General features: G+C 37.7%; 1 pseudogene; it reads left to right on the plus strand.

Moving 5' to 3' along the window:
- The first annotated feature begins 909 nt into the window (after positions 1 to 909).
- The window catches only part of LOC105236159, a 39,716-nt pseudogene continuing 21,335 nt past the window's right edge, over positions 910 to 19,290 (plus strand).

Consider the following 19,290-nt stretch of genomic DNA (forward strand, 5'->3'; position numbering starts at 1 on the left):
AAAAGTAAGAAAAAATTTAAAAGAAGGGAGTATCTGCAATGTAAAAACAAACCATTAAAAGAACAAGGCAAGAGGAAAAGAAGACCAGTTGTCCTTGGGAATAACTGGCACCTGACAAATGCAAGTCATCCTCGAAAGTTTTGCAAAAACAATTGTGCAATATTGGAATTAAAAAAATCAAAACACTCTTGAGTAAGTACACCATCCATCTTGTATTCTTTATTTTTGTCTGAAGAAATACAGTGACTGGAATTAGCTTTCCCAAATAAACTAATCCTATTTCAGGGAAATGTCATTTTCCATGTGAGAACACCTGTGTAGCACTTCCCAGTCTTCTGCCGGAAAGTTTTCTCATTGTGTGCAGTGTTTACTTGTTCCTCAGCGGGGTCCGCTGATGCTAATGGACTCACAGCAGTGCCTCCTACTTCAGTTATTACAGGTCTAATTCAGTCATTAACATTTCATTAATGGACGGGCCTCCTAGCTGCCTGCGAGGCTGTGCAGATATTGATGAGCTCCCCGCTAGAAGAAACAAGTCTTTAAGGTGGACTGCTCTAGAAACGGAGTGTCTTAAGCGAGGGTTGTGCAGGGACAATCAGGGGTTGTTTGCTGAGGGTTTGGCTGGGGCGTTAGGTTAAGACAGCATGCAGAATGAAAACGTCCTCTCACCCTCAGGGATTCCAACAGCATTTTATAAATTGAGCACACATTTCATTCTAGGATGGATGGTTAATAATCCACACACACACACACACACACACACACACACACACACACCCGGTAAAACGGAAGTGCCGCGCATATGCCCCCTGTAACAAATCTCAAGCCGATTTCCCGTGGCAGTTTAATCTTTGTTGTTTTGTTACTGTTGCTTTTGTTGTTTTGTTACAAACTTGAAGAAGGAGCTTCATGAAGACCTTGTTTAACCTCTCCGTTCCCACAGCTACTGTCACCATACAAAAACCTCCTTGGTTTAACGCCTCTGGTCACCTTGTCCGCTATCTCACCTCTGCTCACTCCAGTCAGGCTTTGGTCCTAACCACGGCCCCATCAAGGCGCAATTATCAGGAAACTGGTGATTGCCATGTTGCTAAACCAGTGGTCTCCTCGGCTGGTATTTGTTACTTAATCTTTCAGCAGCATTGAATACAGACCCAGCCCTTATTTCTTTTCTTGGGTGTAATAATCCCACATTCTCTTGATTTCCTTATCATTCTAGCTACTCCTCCTTCAGCCTTCTTTACTGGTTTCTTTTCTTCTGCTTAACAGCTATAGGTTGGAATGCTCCCCACCTTCCATTCTTGGGTGACTGAGTCCAACGCGAAGGTGTTAAGTACCCTTTTGCTGTGCGTGAGATTTACAGATCTAAATTTTTTGCCCCCACCTCCCATCATGATCTTGAGAAAGTTGAGAAATGGCTTTCATTCTAGCTTTGTCACTAACGTGCTCTGGCACATGATTTAAGTCAGATCACTTCCCCTAACTTCTACTTTCTTTTTCTGTAGAATGAGGTTGTTGAATTATTTGATCTCTAAGGGCTCTTCATGCTCTAAAATTCTACGACTAGGAGTCTAAGCTTTGTATAAAGCAGGACAATCAGATCTAAGAGTATGAACTGTATCCCCAGTCCTCCTATTAAACAAATTGTTATCTTCCTGTGCAACTGAGAATTGAAATATATTGTTATCATACAAATTTCTAATGCAAGTACTTTGTGAAAATTACTAATTTGATACCACAATTATGCTTGTAATGTAAAATTATTAAGTACAGCCATATTGCTTATAACTGTACATGGAACTTATATTGTTGCAATAAAGTGTGTTTAAATTCCATTACATAACCTTATTGTATTCTTTAATAGCATTCACAATTTAGATAGGGAAAAAAAAGAAGCAAGCAGTCAAAAAGAGAATGATTGTGGCTACTGTAAATTCTATTGTGATGCTTAAAAAGGATAACTAGTGAGTTTTTCACAACCACCTTTAAATTTTCTTTATGGCTGGCATTACAAAATTGTGTTTATGATAAGCATGGCAACTAGCAGAAGCAGGATTAGGGCTGAGTCACTTCAAAACATATGGAATAAGATAATCCACAGAGAACTTATGCTCTGAGATATGATTTCTGCTTCATAAGTGGGACTTTCATATTTTTGTTTTTCATGGTACTTACAGTCTTCTAGAAATACGTTCTTCAGTTTTAGAAACCATATGAGAACTTATATTTATGTGACGGAGCTAAATATGAGGAAGGAAAAGACTTTTAAAAATTACATGAACAGATAATCCAGAATAAATGGGTGTATGTGTTTCCTACAGAAAACTGTAACAGTAGATGAGTTAAGGACGTAGAAGCTGTTTATTTAATATAGGAGAAAATATGTCCAAATGAGATGCTAATTGACCAAAGTGTTATTAAACGCACAGATCTAGGATGCATTGTTCATTTGAGTGGTAGCAAACTACAGCTTTAAAGAAAGAAACAAACCAGAGCTTTAAAAAGATGGACTGAATTTAAAAAACCACATAATGCTGCTGAAATATCACAGCTTTCTTCTTTGACGATGACCATGTGACCTCAGTTTGATTTTTCTCATCATCAAAATTCTTGTATTCCTTTAAACCACAAAATTCCATAGTCTTCTTATGGCACAAGTAAAGAAAGGGAATACCTCAGTTTCAGCTCATTTTTAGTTTTATGCTTTATATGGAGAAAAACATGTGAAAGACAATTTAATTAGACATTATGTCAAATGTTTATAATAATTACAATCCAGGTTACTGCAGCAAAGAATAAAAAACCTGTTGCCTATTCAATCAATAAAAATGATAATAAATATTCATATGGCTCAAACCACATCTATAATGTAAATCTCTGATACTTGATATTTTTTGGAGACTCATAATTTTAATGAATATTAACCTAGTCACTTGAACTATATAATACCCACACGTATTTTCCTTTCTTCTATTGGTCCCTTGCAATGAACCTTCAAAACAACTACAAATGCTCTGCCATGAAAATGTTTTGACAAGTGTGTAAATCTCGGATCCAGCAAAAGTCTTATTTATTGGCGGTGTGAATAAGGTGTAAAAATGAGTCACAAGGAACTTTCAGTTGTCTGTGTCAGTTCACTTTGATTGAATATGGTCAACTCCCTGGTCCGTAAGATTTATTTCCAAATCTCTTTATCCGCAGCAAGCGTATGGAGAACCATAAGCCATCTGCCCAGGAGCTGGGAGCTATGGCTCTCCATCACACACCTAGTTTTTTTGTGAGGATGTCCTTAAATTGTAGAGTTGCTCCAGATCCTCCTATTGTCCATGTTATTCCAAAATTCTGAAGAAGTGAATGTTGCCGACCTGTCACTTGGCAAGGCATCTCTTCGTCCTTGTGGGAAATGTGAGAACAGTTATTGAGTAGATTTCCTCTTTTACTAACACAGTACTTTCCTATTGCCGACCCTCCGGTCTAGAAATGTGACTTTGTGATGTTCTGTAGAAAGCCGTCAGTCTCACATTTTACCTCAGACTACCTTTTCAGATGAATATTATCAGTTCCCTGTCGCTCATGAGATTCAGCCACATTGTCTAATTGGTTGTGTCTAGAATGTGGCACATCATCTCTCTATCCCAGGTGATGGGGCTGAACTTAACCGCAACTCTGTTTGGAAAACTCATGTCAGCCTGACAAGCTCATCCTTGTACTCTAAGCCTAAATGGTAGTTTCCCAAACACCCTCTTTCTCTTCTGTGGACCCCAGAACATTAGATATATTCTCTCTTTATGTTATTTAGAAGTTGCATTAGGATCCTTTATTTGTATAGGGACTTCCCTAACTGAACTGGGAACACCTTAGTGCCTCCAATGCCTGCAATATTGCCTGATTAAGTAGTAGGAGATGGATATATTTGGCTTGTTATGAGGAAAGTTTGTGTATCTATGACTAAAATGGGCATTTAGTAAATATTTTGTGCTATGAACTGAATTATGTTCACCAAATTCAATATGTTGAAGCCCTAACTCCCAGTGTGATGGTATTTGGAGGTGGGGCCTTTGGGGGGTAATTAGGTTTAGATGAGGTCTTGAAGGTGGGGTAGAATTGGTACCCTCCTAAGAAGAGACACCAGACAGCTTGCTCTCCTCTCTCTTCTTTATATGAGGACACAATTACATGAGGACACATTATATGAGGACATGGCGGCAGTCTGCAAACCATTAGAGAGCTCTCACCAGAGCCTGAAATTTCCAGCACTCTGATGGCAAATTCCCAGGCTCCAGAACTGTGAGAAAATAAACTTCTGTTGTTTAAGCCACCCATTCTATGATACTTTGTCATGGCAGCCTGATCATGCCAATATATCCCCACATTTTTCTCTTAGAAAACGGTCTCCTTATATTTTAATAACCAAATTTACCTGTCAGGAAATATACAAAATTCCAAGTGGAGGTAAATTTGGAAACTCTACTGTTATTGTTGTTTTGAATTTGTTTGCTTGATTGTTTTGATTGTGTAATTAACACCATTTGCATCTACTTTTAACTTCTCTAATTATTTTTCTCTACTTTCATAGATTTTGTTGCTATAAACCTTCACTTGGGTAGAAAATATAATACAGAAAATAGTTATCCCCAAATTTTGCCAATATGGATTCAGCCATTAATGTTTTTTGGCATCAGTGTTGTATTTTGAGTGGGGGTCAGTTTTTCACAATTGAAGGACAGGTTATTCCAAGTTTCTCTCTTGTTACTCATAAGGAAGTCAGTGGGGTTTACTGGGTGGTCCAATGTTATTTGCAATTGGAAACAAAATTTTTCTTCTATGGACTTCTATGGACTATGAACTTATGCCTGGAAGATGGGAGTTGATTTACCTTTATCATGTTCACTTTGTAGCACTGAAAATGTTATTAGTGGTCATAAAATTACCTAATTCTATCTGTGTAGATTATTTAATTAAATCACCCCCTGAGCCAGAAATTCTGCAGGTTAACTATATGCTGTGTGAGAAAATATTTCTTTTTATTTGGTCTGTATTTATTGCCCTTTAAATCCAATGAGGGTCCCTTTCCTCTCATATTCCACACTGCGGTGAGGAGGAGGGAATGATCAACTGTCATTTGACTCTGAAGGTTTGACTCAGCTCTTCACATGCAACTGGTCTCGTCCCAAAATACAGGCTCATTTGTTTTGTATTTTAAAATACAGAATCTGTCTTCTCTCCACCTCCAGTTATTTTTATTTTATTATTTTATTATTATTTTTATTATTTATTTTATTGTAGCATCCTAGTGATGCTACAGGTTTAAATAAATATATTCCCTAAAACATTGGGAAATAATCATCCAGGAAGGGAGGAATCCCTGGAGCTATGAAATAGACCCCGCACAGGAAGTGGACATGATACCCTGTTAATCACTTCAGCTGTGCCTGGAATGAGTCAGGGTGAACAGGTGGAATTAGTCAGGTGTTAGGATTTCCTGTTTGATTCCCAGATGGGTATTTCTCTAGATTCACTGCTGCATGGGCAGTGGGTTCTGTCAATTAGAGAATTCTTTCCTAGAGCATGATAGGATATTTGTTTAAACTTTGTTCTCAAAAGTGATTAAACAGAAGTCAAGAGCATAGGGAAAGAATACTAATTAGATTAAATAATTGTCCTTAAAAATCATTGAACATTTATATTTTTGACATATTGGTAAGCATTCATACTTGTATGATTCTAGAGAAGGAAGATAGACTGTATTCATTTGATACTATGACCAGTTTTTTAAAATATTATCCATGTTGGCCGACTCAGGATCCTATCCAAAGAATCCATGGATTATCTCAATGGCTTATATAAAAATATTAAAAGGGTGGTGCCTGGATGGCTCAATTGGTTAAGCATCTGCCTTCGGCTCAGGTCATGATCCTAGAGTCCTGGGACCGAACCCCGAGTCAGGCTCCCTGCTCAGCAGGGAGTCTGCTTCTCCCTCTGCCCCATGCCCCACTCATGCTCCCTTTCTCTCTCTTGCTCTCATTCTCATTCTCTCTCAAATAAGTAAATAAAATCTTTAAAAAATATTAGAAGGAAGAGAAAAATGATCACACTGAAGAAAATTCTGACAAATGAAAGAAACAATAACCTTAGCCTATGCCTGAAAAAAGTACTTAATATGGCTTAGTAGCTAAAATCCCATGCACTGGGGTCAAACTACCTGGGTTAAAAGCCAGGCAGTACATAATGTGTGATATTAGGCAAATTACTTAACCTTTCTGTTTCTCAGTTTTCTAATTTTAAATAATGCTGACTTTAATATTATTCACATTATAAGATATGGGTGTAAAAATATGTTAATATTAATGTTCTTAAAGTTCTATCTTGCATAGGCCAAAACCAATTTCTCATTCAAGTACCAAAAGATTTGCTTTTACGGATGCAGAGTATGAATATTTGAAGTATTGTACAAGTTAGCTATTGCTGCTTAATAAATATCTCAAAACATTACTGTCTCAATACAACAACCATTTGTTGTTTCTTACATGCTCTAGGTAGGCTGGAGATTGGTTCATCTCTGCAGGGATCTGCTGGGCTCCTTGAGTCCCTCATGTATCTGTGGTCAGCTGTTTAGTAGTTTAGGGGTTGCTTGATATAGAATTCTGTTGGCATGGGTAATTGATCTCTGCCTGCCTGGTCTCTCATCTTTCACATCTCCTGATGTAGCAGGCTTCCAAGGGAGTACGTAGAAATTTACAAGCAGTTTTTTAGGCCTTTGCTTATATAAAGCCTGCTAACGTCTTTTTGACCAAAGTTTAGGGGCCAGCACAGAACACCCCAAGATGGGCCACTTTGGCATGAACGTTATTTTGAGTTAAAAGCAATATAACTTACCATGCTCAGGAAAAGTTCTTTATCTTCCCCTCAACTGCCTGCTTTTATCAAAAAGAGAGCTATTAACAGAAATTCCTCTTTACCTAAGAAACGTATCTACATAACAGGGAAAACTTTGATTTCCTAGCAGTTCCTTTCACCTTCTTGCTAATGGTCTTTCTCCCCTTTGAATCCTCAGACCCCCACCCTTCTCCTTAGCACATATAAGCACCATGTTGCCTGTCTCTAGAATTTCCATGACTGTGTGGATTCCTTGTACTCACCCTGTTAAATTTGATTTTCTCCTGTTAATCTGTTTTACATCAATTTGATTCTTAGTCCAGATAGAAGGACCTTGAAAGGTAGGATAAATTCTTCCTCCCCAACAAAAGCAATTCACATGTCTATGCCCAGATTCAACGAATAGGCAAATAGACCCCAGATCTTTTCAGAGGAAATGTAAAGGGCATGAATATAAGGATGGGTAAAGCATTCAGGTCATCAGTACTATCAGTCTACCACAGCTATGTACCAAATACCTATGTTTAAGAAGTACAATTCATTGCAATGATTCAATACTGTCCTTCAGTATCCCCCAAATTTACTTGTACTTCCTAGCCATGAACATTCATTCATCAAATATCTTAAGTCTGGAACTCTGAGAAACAAGGAAGAAAAGTAAAAACAAAGGAAAAATAATGAAGATTGGAAAGAGTTGTAAGACAGGGTAGTGTTTTTCTTTTTGTTCAGAAGTAAAAGGGTGAAATTGCCTAGGAGAAAACAATTCCTCTCATATCACTTTTACACATCGTCATAATAATATATATACCAGAAGCACTAAACCCAATAAAAACATAACAGTCACTTAATCATTTACCAAGACTGGCTCTTTGCATTATCCCATCTCATTAAATTTTTCAATATTGCTTTTAATAGTACCTTTGTGATTTAGAAAAGAGTCTGACTTCTGGTGTCTCAGATGGTCAGGGGGCCACTATACTGTATTTGGTTTACCAATTATACTAACAAGTGGATAAATGGAAGAGTGGATGGATGGTTTTGTGGGATTCTGGAATTGTTATTTAAGTCACTTATATTTGGGTTTACTCTGCTATTATATTTCTGATTTAAAATTCCAGGAGGCTGTGGTTTTGCTGGGTATTATTAGGATGGCTTACATTTAGTTTCAGTCTTTTCCCAGAATCTTTACTCACAGTTTCTTGCTTTATTCTACTTTTATTTTTTTTCAAGTTTTCTATGTCTTCGGTTATTCTGATTTCACTCTCTAATTATACCTTTCCCAGTTGTGCTCAAGCTAAGAGCATACCATCCTCTCTCTGTGGAATGTGTCAGTCTTCCCCGTATCGACTATGAAGCATCACCTACTCACACAAAAACAAGGAGGAATCCCTTGGATTCTCTTTGAGCTGCACCTACAAACATATTGAGCAGGATCATTTAGCAGCAGGTTTCAGCCTTTAACACTCTCATTCTGAAGCAATAACACCACATTTGGAAGATGAAGGGTTTAATTTCCAAAGACTTGCATGACTCCCAGTCTTCTTAGTTTGGGATTTGCATGAAACGCTCCCTGTGACTTTGAATATAAGTTTCAACAAAACTGAATTGTGCAAGTATAAAACATTTAGAGATGACAATAGACAAAGACATATTTATGGTAGGTTCTTATGAAGTCATATGAATAGCTTTATGATAAGAAAGGCAGTGTTAAGGTAAAATTGAATTTTATAAAAAACCTCATTTTGAATTAACCCTAAACTCTTTGTTTGAAATTACATGCATATTTGTGACCTGGTGTCAGGGAAGACCAATCGGAAAAAACTCAGCAACCACATTTGATTTTTGCATCCTTGGGTCCCCAATATTTAAATTTTGGGAAGCAAGAGTTTAGTTTTGAAACTAGTGTTCCAAATGAAATCTTTTCTGTCCCTGTAAGAGTGTGCATTTTTATGATACTGCGTTTTTATTGTAATGTGTTAAAATTTTGTACTCTATAACATAGTATTTTGCCCACTGAAAATAAGAGAAAATATTCTCATTCTAGGCTCAGCTAGAATGTGTTTAGAGATTGTATTCAAACCTGGCACACACTTAGCACTAACAGTTTCCTTTCTTCATCTAAATTCTCCTGGGAGAAACATAAATGGCGATGGATACAGCAGCAGTTGGAGCTAATGTACTGATGGCTGCGGGAACCGTTACAACGGTGAGCCCCTCAGCTAGAACATTCGATTCAAACACCATTTCTGGAGAAAAATGGGCATTTCATGGAAGACAATTATTAGACAGGAACTGGATTATATTCATTGTAAAACAAAGCAGAAAATATGCTAGTTAACTAGTGGTGTGTCTTTCCTTTAGAAAACTTGACACACTATAATAATGTGTGTGTGGTGTTTATGCTTACAGAGTACACACAAGTGATATATATTATATACATTTATAATCTCCCTGTGACTCCCTTTCCTCATCTGAAAAAAAGGGAAATTTAAAGTGCTTATCCCCCCAATAAATACATACATACATACACACATAAAAAGTGCTTATGCCCTAGAGTTATTGTGTAGATTAAATGTGTTATTACCTAAATTTGAGAAACTAACTCTTAAATTGAACAACGTTCACCAGTGTCTGGCATATAGTTAGTGTTCAATAAACATTTGCTATTATATTTTTTATTGTTAACATCATTATTCTACATATATAATAAAATTAAGGTTCAATTCATAATTTTATAAATAGTTCAATTGCTTCATTGATTGAACTCTCTTAGGTATTAATTTCTCTTAAAAATTTAAAACAAAATTTTGTAAAGCAAAACATACCAAAAAATAAAAAGTTCCACATCCAGAAAAATGTGTACATAAAGGAAGATTCTCCCCCTTCACTCCTGCCATGTATGCATAATAATGCCTAATTCATTGGGCTTTGAGTGTTTGGTTTGTTTGGTAATTAATCACTGTATTCTAGAGATACAGAAAAAGTGTATTTTGACTCATTTCAAGTATGTTTTCATACCTGATATTGTATAGGAATCCATATTCTCATAAGTCCATTAAGAAATTAATTATAAAATTAGCTATTTCACAATTTTTGCAGTTACCCCATTTTAAAAATAGTGTTTCAGAGGTGCCTGGGTGGCTCAGTATGTTAAGCATCTGACTCTTGATTTCTCCCTGGGTCATGATCTCTCAGGGTCCTGTTGTCAAGCCCAGCATGGGACTCTGTGCTCAGCGGGGAGGCTGCTTTTCTCTCTTTCTCCCTCTCACTCTCCTCCCTCCCTCTGCCCCTTCCCCCACTCTTGCTCTTTCTCTCTAATAAATAAATCTTTTAAATAAATAATAAATAAATAAATAAATAAATAAATAATAAATAAAAGTAGTGTATCAATTGTAATTCAATAAAGAACACCAAAAGTCCTACTGAATATCTGTTGACTACAAGAAACACCAACAGTAAAGAGAGAAGGAAGCTCAGCAATTATTGGAAATGATGAGAGAAAAACGAAGACGACCACTATTCCGACAGAAATCAACCAAGAAAGGATTGTGATTTGGCCCCCTGTAGACTGATAATACAAAGGCAGCCGAGTAGAAACTGGGCTAGAATTCTTTGATACACCTGCAAAACACCAATGTTCTTCAGAGTAAACATCTTCTAGTGATATGTATGACAGCAAAACCACAAAAACACAAATGCTCAAGTTACACAGTAACAGGAACCATTTTATTATCAACCTGAAAAATCTGTCCTTTGAGATTTATGCCTATATTTATAGGCTTGCATTTGATGCTCTGCATTTGCAAAATATCTTCTTTAACTAGAAATTCTCCCAGAAGTTGACAGAAGCTTAAATGTTTATATCATGAAGAGACCTAATATTATCATACTCATATATTACGTAGATTTTTGTTAAAACTGCAGCCATAATTTGTTATATTCTTCCCTCTAGTCATCACTCTCATCAGTCCATTTCAGTTTTTCTGTCCTTCTCTCCCATGTTAAGACACTGTAAGAAGCTTTCTCTATGAGACAATGGCCTCATCTCTTACATATGAGTAGAAGATGAAAAAATATGATTTTGTTTCTTACTGTATTTACTTAGAAGTGTGTTCTAGTTACTATGGCTGCATAACAAATCACCCCACGACACTACTCTAAGACAACCACTTACACTCACAGTGAGAATTTGTACAGGTAGAGTAGGATGGCTTGTCTCTCTCTCTGCTCCACGTTATCTGGTTCCTTAGCAGGAAAATTCAAAAACTGGGTGCTGGGGAAATCATCTGAAGGCTCACTCTCTCATTCACATAACTGATTGGAGTTCAGTGCTGGCCAGTGATTCAGGGGCTCATTTCCTATCTACATAGGCATCTCTTAGGGTGTGTGAATTTGGGCTTCCTCACAACATAGTGATTGGATTCCAAGGATGAGTGTCTGGAGAGAGAAAGCAAGGTGGAGGCCAGATTGCTGTTTGGGACATAATCTTGGAAATCACAGAGCATCCTTGAGCTGAATTCTATTTGTTAGGGCAATCACAAAGTCCTGCTCAATTTCAAGAGGAGAAGAAATAAATAATGTTTTCTGATGGAGAGAGCAAGATTCTAGAAAAAACATGTGGGATTAGAAATAATGCTGTGGACATTTTTCTGGAATACAATCTGCCATTGAGAATTTAAGATTTTTAGGGGAGATTTGCCAGTGAATAATTCTTCATGTGTAAACCAGATTCTTACTTTTTAGGAAGCTAGGTCCCAAGCAAGCCCAGCTTTCCTGATAGGTATACAGAACTTCACAAACATTAATTAAGTACTTATCAAGAATAACACATTGTGCTACATAATTTAGGAAATACAAAGAACTCACTGCTTAGTAAGGGGAAAAGTGAGTGGATTGGTATAAATTAAATGTTGAATTTAGGTGAGAATGGGAAAGAGGAAGATTAGCTGTATCTGGGAACCTGTGGGAAGTTTTATCCTGACTTGACTCCTGATACTTAGGTAGGACAGTTGTGGCAGAGAGAAAAAAGAATGTTAGTGCTAAAGAAAAGAACTTAAGGAAAAGTAGCAATGTGAGAAACAAAGGTATCTTCAGGTAACATTCTTTGGGCAGAAATTGTAAGTAGAGAGGAAGTACCAAAAAGACAACTAGAAGGTTTGAACTAGATCATGGAGGTCTTAACTCTCTAGAGAAAGGAAGTAATTAAAATTAGTTTTGAGAAGGAAAATGACAATCAAAATTATGCTTTGGGAAGGATTCTCTTATAGAACTATGTAGAAAGGGGAGAGACAAGAATTGGTTGTCAGGCAATGGTAAATCTTGTCCAGTAGAAATGAGAGCCTGCAGTAAAATAGATCTGGAGGTCACTAAAAGAGGGTATAGGTGTGAGAAGTTTTTACAAAGTAGAGATGATGGGACAGTATGCATAGCTGAATTTATGGACAGACGATTGTACGTGGATTATAATGAAGAGACAACTCCCTATTTTAAAACCAAGGACACCTAGATTCTGGTAAGGGCAATAATAGTTAACAGAACGGGAAGCATGAAAAGATTTGGAGAAATAAGATCATTTTTAGGTAAGTTGATTTTATAAGTTTCAGGTATCAATGCATAGTGTCCAGAAGATGAATGGAAATCTGGTGCTTAGAAAAGTCTGAACTAGAGGAAAAGCAGTATGAGTAGCAACCACGGGTATGGATGACATTAGTAGAAAAAAGGGGAATCTGAGAAGAGTCTAGTATTGAATCTTACTGGACTTACTTAGTAACATCAAGGGCCATGAAGAGAAGGCAATAAACAAGCAGCTGAGGGGAGACCCAGAAACCACACAGACGGTGAGAGAAAAAGAGCACCTTTTCAACATTTGGGGAGTCAGCAATGTCAGCCTGGCAGAAATCATTCTACACAAGGAGGGAAATGTTCTCCTCAAATTGTATGTGGTTCCATGCCCCATTTTTCTCCCCCTGGAGCAATGGTCCTCCGCTAGGAATGATTTGCCTCTCCTTCCTAGGCAGTACGGTACTATCTGGAGAGATATTTGATACTTATGACCGGGAGGGTGCTACTCGCACCTAGCGGGTAGAGGCAAGGGAAGCTGCTAAGCGTCCACGTCCGCGACAAAAAATGACCTGCCCCTGGATGTTACTATCGTAGCCCCTCCTTCATGGTTTGCTTTCTGTGGTTTCAGTTACCTGTGGTCAACCGCGTGGAAGCAAAGGATGCTTTTTCTGATGTACTGTCAGAATGTCAGGAGTATCCTAACACTGCGTCATAGTGCCTACATCGTTCGCCTCACGTCGCTTCATCATGCAGGCATTGTATCATCTCACATCATGACAAGAAGTAAAGTACAGTACCATAAGATATTTTGAAAGAGGAGAGCAAACACATTCACACAACGTTCATTACAGTGTATTGTTAGAGTTGTTCTATTTTATTATTAGCTATTGTTGTTAATCCCTTACTGTGCATCATTTAAAAAGTAAACTTTATCATAGGTATGAATGTATAGGAAAAGCACAGTATCTATAAGGTTTAGTAATATCCACAGTCAGGCATCCCCTGGGTGTCTTAAAACATATCCCCCATGAATAAGGAGAGACTATTACAGGGTTCTAGATCCTGTTGAGCACAGTTTACCATAAAAGTGAGGTTTCTATCCCTTTTCAATTTTCCAGCTCTCTCCAAATCAGGGAGAGTTCTCAGAATGCCAACATTTTTATGGTACCTCATAATTTTAAAAGTGGGCCCAACACTCATTGTTTCTTCATAGACTAAGTAGCAGCAACAGATCCTGTATGTTTCCAACACTAAATGTCACGTCTATTTAAGAATCATGAACGGGGTTATGTTTACCTTGTCTAATCCACTGTGGATTTTTCAATGCACAGCTGGAAAGCCGGTCTGCTGTAGGTTTGTATGTTACAGGTTAATGTTCATTTTAAATGCATTAAAAGTTACTTAAATTAAATACATCTTAAAGCCTATTTGCTAAGGTCTGTGAATGAAATATACAAAACTTAGCAAAATGTTTTTTTTTTTTCAAATCTACTCTCTAAGGCATTTATATTTTTAGAGTAGTCAAAAAAAAAAAAAAGATGTTTGTGGGAAAAATCCATTGTGGGAGAACCTGACATTCTGGTAACAGTAATTTTTCCCCCAAATGCGTATCTTAAAAATAATTTCTGACACATGTGGTTCTTCTCTCAATAGTAACCAATTTTTAAAGGGTGTAATATCACTTGTTTCATCTTCACATGAAGCAAACTTCTTAAATTTACTACCTACATGGTCAAATATCTTTTAGAGGATGTTGATTTATTTATGTAAAAAGCAAGATAATACAAAGTGGCACTGGGGAATTATTTCCCTTCTGCCCTGGGCCTTTGAATCATAGGCTACATCATGCTGCTCAGCTGTTGACTCTGGACAGAGTCCAGAACAGCACAGTACTGTGAAATATGCCAAAAAGATACACCGCCCTATAGCAAATGAAGTAAGAGTTATCTTCTCTGCAAACTCAAGAGGATAAGAGATGATTTGTATTGCAGTTGATATGCAGAACATTCATCTTTAATTTTCAGTGTAGGTTAGGGGCACTTTTAGTTCAAAGGATGGCATATTGCTCTCCTAGGAAGGAAAAGGAAGGAAGACACTTAGAAAACACTTATGCCCATCTTGGCTGACTGAATCCTAACATGTTTAAGCACACAATACCAATTTCTTCCTTTTCTTCATGACTTAGTCATCCTCGCAGAAAGAATCAAGGATTATCGCAAAGGAGAAGAACACAGATTCCTTGTACACAGCCATGTGGCACACCAATAAACCACTGTCTAATTGTCCTTTTAGTAGCATCCTGCTCATTGAGACTACACAGGTAATAAAATCGATGTGCTCCTCGTGTTCCGTGGTGAAAGCAGCAGTATGCTAGCATTTCCAGAACTTGTTCATGGTTTCGACAGCTAGTAGAGTTCTTATTTGCTTTATTAGCTTCCCAGGGCTAGGGAAGTTGCCAGGTATTGCAGCTGTGCACAAGGATGGAGTCTCATTTTACAGGAGAGACATTCCATGGAATTTCATGGAAATTTCATAATGGAGAAATATTTGGCACTTTGGGAAGAGAGTATTTGTTTTTAATTTTCTTGGCAGAGCTCCTTCATGAAAGTAAAGTACCCAGAAAGCAGTGCCTATGTGGGGTTCAAGTCATTCTAGGTCTCAGTACTTTGCAAGGTCATCACAGCCATTTTATTAAGATGTATGCTTCTCCCAAGTTTAGATGATCTGACCAGGAATAGTGAATAAACCGTTAAGCTGACTCTATTTTGAGTCGAATGAAGAGTAAAAAATCCAATGATTGGATTACCAAGTAAATCCAAGGAGCCCACAAACTATGGTTGAGCCATACTGGATTCATTTCTGAAGGATTAATTCTAGCATTTATTTTGGACCTGAAAAATAAAATATATTAAATATATATATAATATATTAAAATATAAAGTCAAACAAAAAAATAAGGAGAGATTTTGAGGGGTATTTATCCAGAATTGGTTGTATAAATATTCAGTGCAGAATATAGTTTTAGGAAGCTGCTATGATTGCCAGTGGGTATCAAGCCCGGTGAAGTTTAAGATGAAGAGTTTGTGATTTAAGAAATAACAATTTAGGAGAAATTGTGGGGGCAAAGGAACGGCCACCCCAAAATGGGGTGAACATTTGGCATGAACATTATTCTAAGTTAAAAATGATCCAAACCCAGCAGATTCAGAAAAAGCTTTTTACCTCCCCCTCAATTGCCTGCTTTCATCAGAAAGAAAGTATTAACAGAGATTCCTCTTTACCTATGGAACTAATCTGCATAATAGAGCAACGTTTGTTTTCTGAACATCTCCTTTTACCTTCCTTCAGGGTCTTTCTCCCCTTTGTATCCTCAGACCCTCATCCCTCTCCTTAGTTCATCTGAGCTTTGTGTTGTTGCCAGTCTGTCTTTGGAATTTCCATGTCTGTGTGTATTCCTCATATGTACAGTATTAAATCTGATTTCCTCCTGTTAAGCTCTCTCATGTCTATTTGATTCTAAGTCCAGCTAGAAGGACCTTGAAGGGCAGAAGAAATTCCTCTTCCCCAACAAAATCTCTCCTGGAATTTTTGAATATGGTTTACTACTTGGGACTTAACATCCTTTTTGACCTTTATAAGCTGTGACATTAGACAAAAAATATGCCTCTGTATCTGAAACATCTTCACATTTTCGCTAAGATTTCATGCTCATGTCATGTAAGGGAATAAGTTTATGCAGGCATTAGGCACATAAAATGAATTCAATAAATGGTAGCAAATATTAACTTTTCTCTTTATGGAGTGCTGAGAAGAACAACATGGGCAAAGCTAATGCTGAATAAATCATTTCCTACCCATGTTCATTACTAAATTAAATCCTACTCTGACTTCCATACCCATACTCCTCGCTATTCCACACTCCCAAGTAAATTTTTTAAAAAATAGTTTTGCTTTTTGGGGGATAAAATTGGTTACTCATAAATTGAGATATAAATTGTACATCCATCTGAAAACATACATAGCCATAGTGTTGTTTTTCTTTTTTTTTTTTTAAAGTTTTTATTTATTTATTTGACAGAGATAGAGACAGCCAGCGAGAGAGGGAACACAAGGAGGAGGAGTGGGAGAGGAAGAAGCAGGCTCACAGCAGAGGAGCCTGATGTGGGGCTGGATCCCATAATGCCAGGATCACACCCTGAGCTGAAGGCAGACGCTTAACCTCTGTGCCACCCAGGCGACCCCATAGTGTTGTTTTTCTTAACTCTAAGACACCTGTAAACTAATAGATACTTGCTGTGATATTGTGATTTATAATAAGAAATATATATTGGTATTTGTCTCTAGTTACAGCACACAATTCCTAAAACCCTTGGAATTTCCTAAGTAATGAGAGCAAGGAAGGTGCTTTTGTTATGCAAATGCAGTGAGTTTTGCGCCTAAGGATGGACTTTGGTTGCAAGGATAACCTTGTGATATTTTTAAAGATTTTATTTATTTATTTAGAGAGAAGCCATCTAGGTTCAATCAGTCGCCAATGACCAATGATTTCATCAATAATATCTCTATAATGAGTTCTCCATAAAAAAACAAAAGATGAGATTTGGAGAGAAGTGGTAGAACCAGAATGATTCCACTTGACACCATGCTACCCCCAAACACCAGGGGGACAAAAGCTTCTTTGTTTGGGAACTTGCCCTATGTATCTCTTCATCTGGCCTTTGATTTACATCCTTTAATATATTTCGTGATAAAACAATAATCTAGTGAGTAAACAGTTCCCTGAGTTCTGTGAGCAGCTCTAGCAAATTAATTAATCAAACTCAATGTGGGGCCATGGAAACCTCTGATCTATACTGGGTTGGTCAGAGCACAGGTAATAACCTGGGCTGGCAATTGGCATCTGAAGTGGAGAGGGGTCTTGTGGGACTGAGTCCTTAACTTGTGGAATCTGATGCTGTCTCTGGGGAGATAGTGTCAGAATCAAGGTGAATTTTAGAGCATCAGGTTGATGTCATAGCATTGCTTGGTACTGTAGGAAAACCACACACACACACACACACACACACGCACACACTTGTGCACTCACACTAGAAAGTGGTACCAGAATATCATACTTGCAATACTTGCTAATGTTATTTAGGGCAACTTCAGGGGATCATTTCCAATATACTATTTTGCTGAAATTCTTGAAGTTGGAGTTTAAAAAAAACTCAAGGTACCCATGAGGAAGGCAGAAATGGAAAAGGTGAAGAAAAACAAAGGGCAAAAATTTGAAGCAAACCGATGACAGTAAACAAAGAAATCTCTATCTTTTTCGTATGCCCTTAATAAAAAATCCTGTTAACTACAGCTAATTTCAAAATTCTTTTTTTTTTTATTTCTTTTATTTGAGAGAGAGAGAGAGAGAAAGCAGGGGGGGGGCAGAGGGAGAGGGAGAGGGAGAGAATCCTAAGCAAACTCCCACTGAGCCTGGAGCCCAATGTGGGACTCCATCTCAAGACCCTGAGATCATGACCTAAGCTGAAATCAAAAGTTGGATGCGTACCTGATGCTTAATGGATGTTTGACCCAGGTGCCCCTCAAGATCCTTATTTAAGAACTATCCAGTAGGAGGATATCTGGGAAAAATATAGTTGTAGCTTGTAGATTCCTGAAGACCACATTAAAGTCAGCAATTCTTCTCTGTCCTACCAGAAAACAGCATTCCCTAGTGGTCAAAGAGAAAAGATCCAAAATTCTGTTGTAAAGCGGTTATTTAAAATGTAAAGATCATGTTCTCCTTCAGTGTAACTGCTATTCAGTATTGAAGTCTACTTTCTTCTATATATTATACTCAACACTGAAGATAAAAAGATACATTACACAGAATTCTTACTCTCAAAGAATTCATGGTCTTTTCAGGGAGATGAAAACATCATCAGTTGGAGAAAATTGTATATACCAGGATCCCTGGGGTGAGGAGGAAGGCAGTCCAGCCTTTCAGGGCTACTTCCTTCCAAAGAGGTCAGAGTGGTGAATAAACTGCCCTTTTCCTGTGCTATCTGTGTGTCCAGAGCTGGGCAGGGCATGTAATAGAAAGGTCATCTGTGGAAGAAGTTGAGGCTGAGTATCTCAGTATGATGTTGAAAAAGGCAAAAATAAAGTCATATAAGCTATTCCTCTTTGGAGCCCTTATATCTCAGAAACATTACTAAACTTATAAAAAGGCAAATATACTTGGATCTCTACTGCAAGTCATGGATTTATGGGCTAAACTTTGAACCAAGCCATGACCGAGGACAGAATGATGCAGTCTATAGAGGCCTGTGGAATAGAGATGGACCTCCAATGGGGTAACAGGACTCCATTGGCATACAATGTGCTCATAGCACTGACAGAAGAAACTAGAAAATGTTAGTGGAGTTCAATAAAGACCAGGTAAGTGGGAAGGGGAAAGAAATCAAGGAAGGGTTCAGGGAGGAGGTAATACCTAAGAGGAATCTTAAAGATAAACAGGAGTTTCTAAAGATAGATCAGGCATTCTAAGCAGAGAAGTAGGAAGGGGGAAAGAAATGGCCTGTGGTTATTAACGTAGGTATGACGTATTTCCAACAGAGACAGCTGTGGAGATAAAAGTCAGATCATAAGAGATCTTATGTCTATTGTTAGGGAACTTGAATTTTATCTCTCAATCTGTAGGAAACACTGAAATCTTTTAAACAAGGGATTGATATGTTTTTAGAGTGGGGATGGGCTTGCAGTTCAGCCTACAAAACTTGTGTAAGCCATAGTATGCCTGAAGCCTAGGACTGGTGATGGTGCATCAATCAAGGGCAGCAAACAGACATCACGATTTCAACAAATCTCATCATC

This window comes from Ailuropoda melanoleuca, chromosome 2 (genome assembly GCF_002007445.2).
Source record: "Ailuropoda melanoleuca isolate Jingjing chromosome 2, ASM200744v2, whole genome shotgun sequence".
Taxonomy (NCBI): Eukaryota; Metazoa; Chordata; class Mammalia; order Carnivora; family Ursidae; genus Ailuropoda; species Ailuropoda melanoleuca.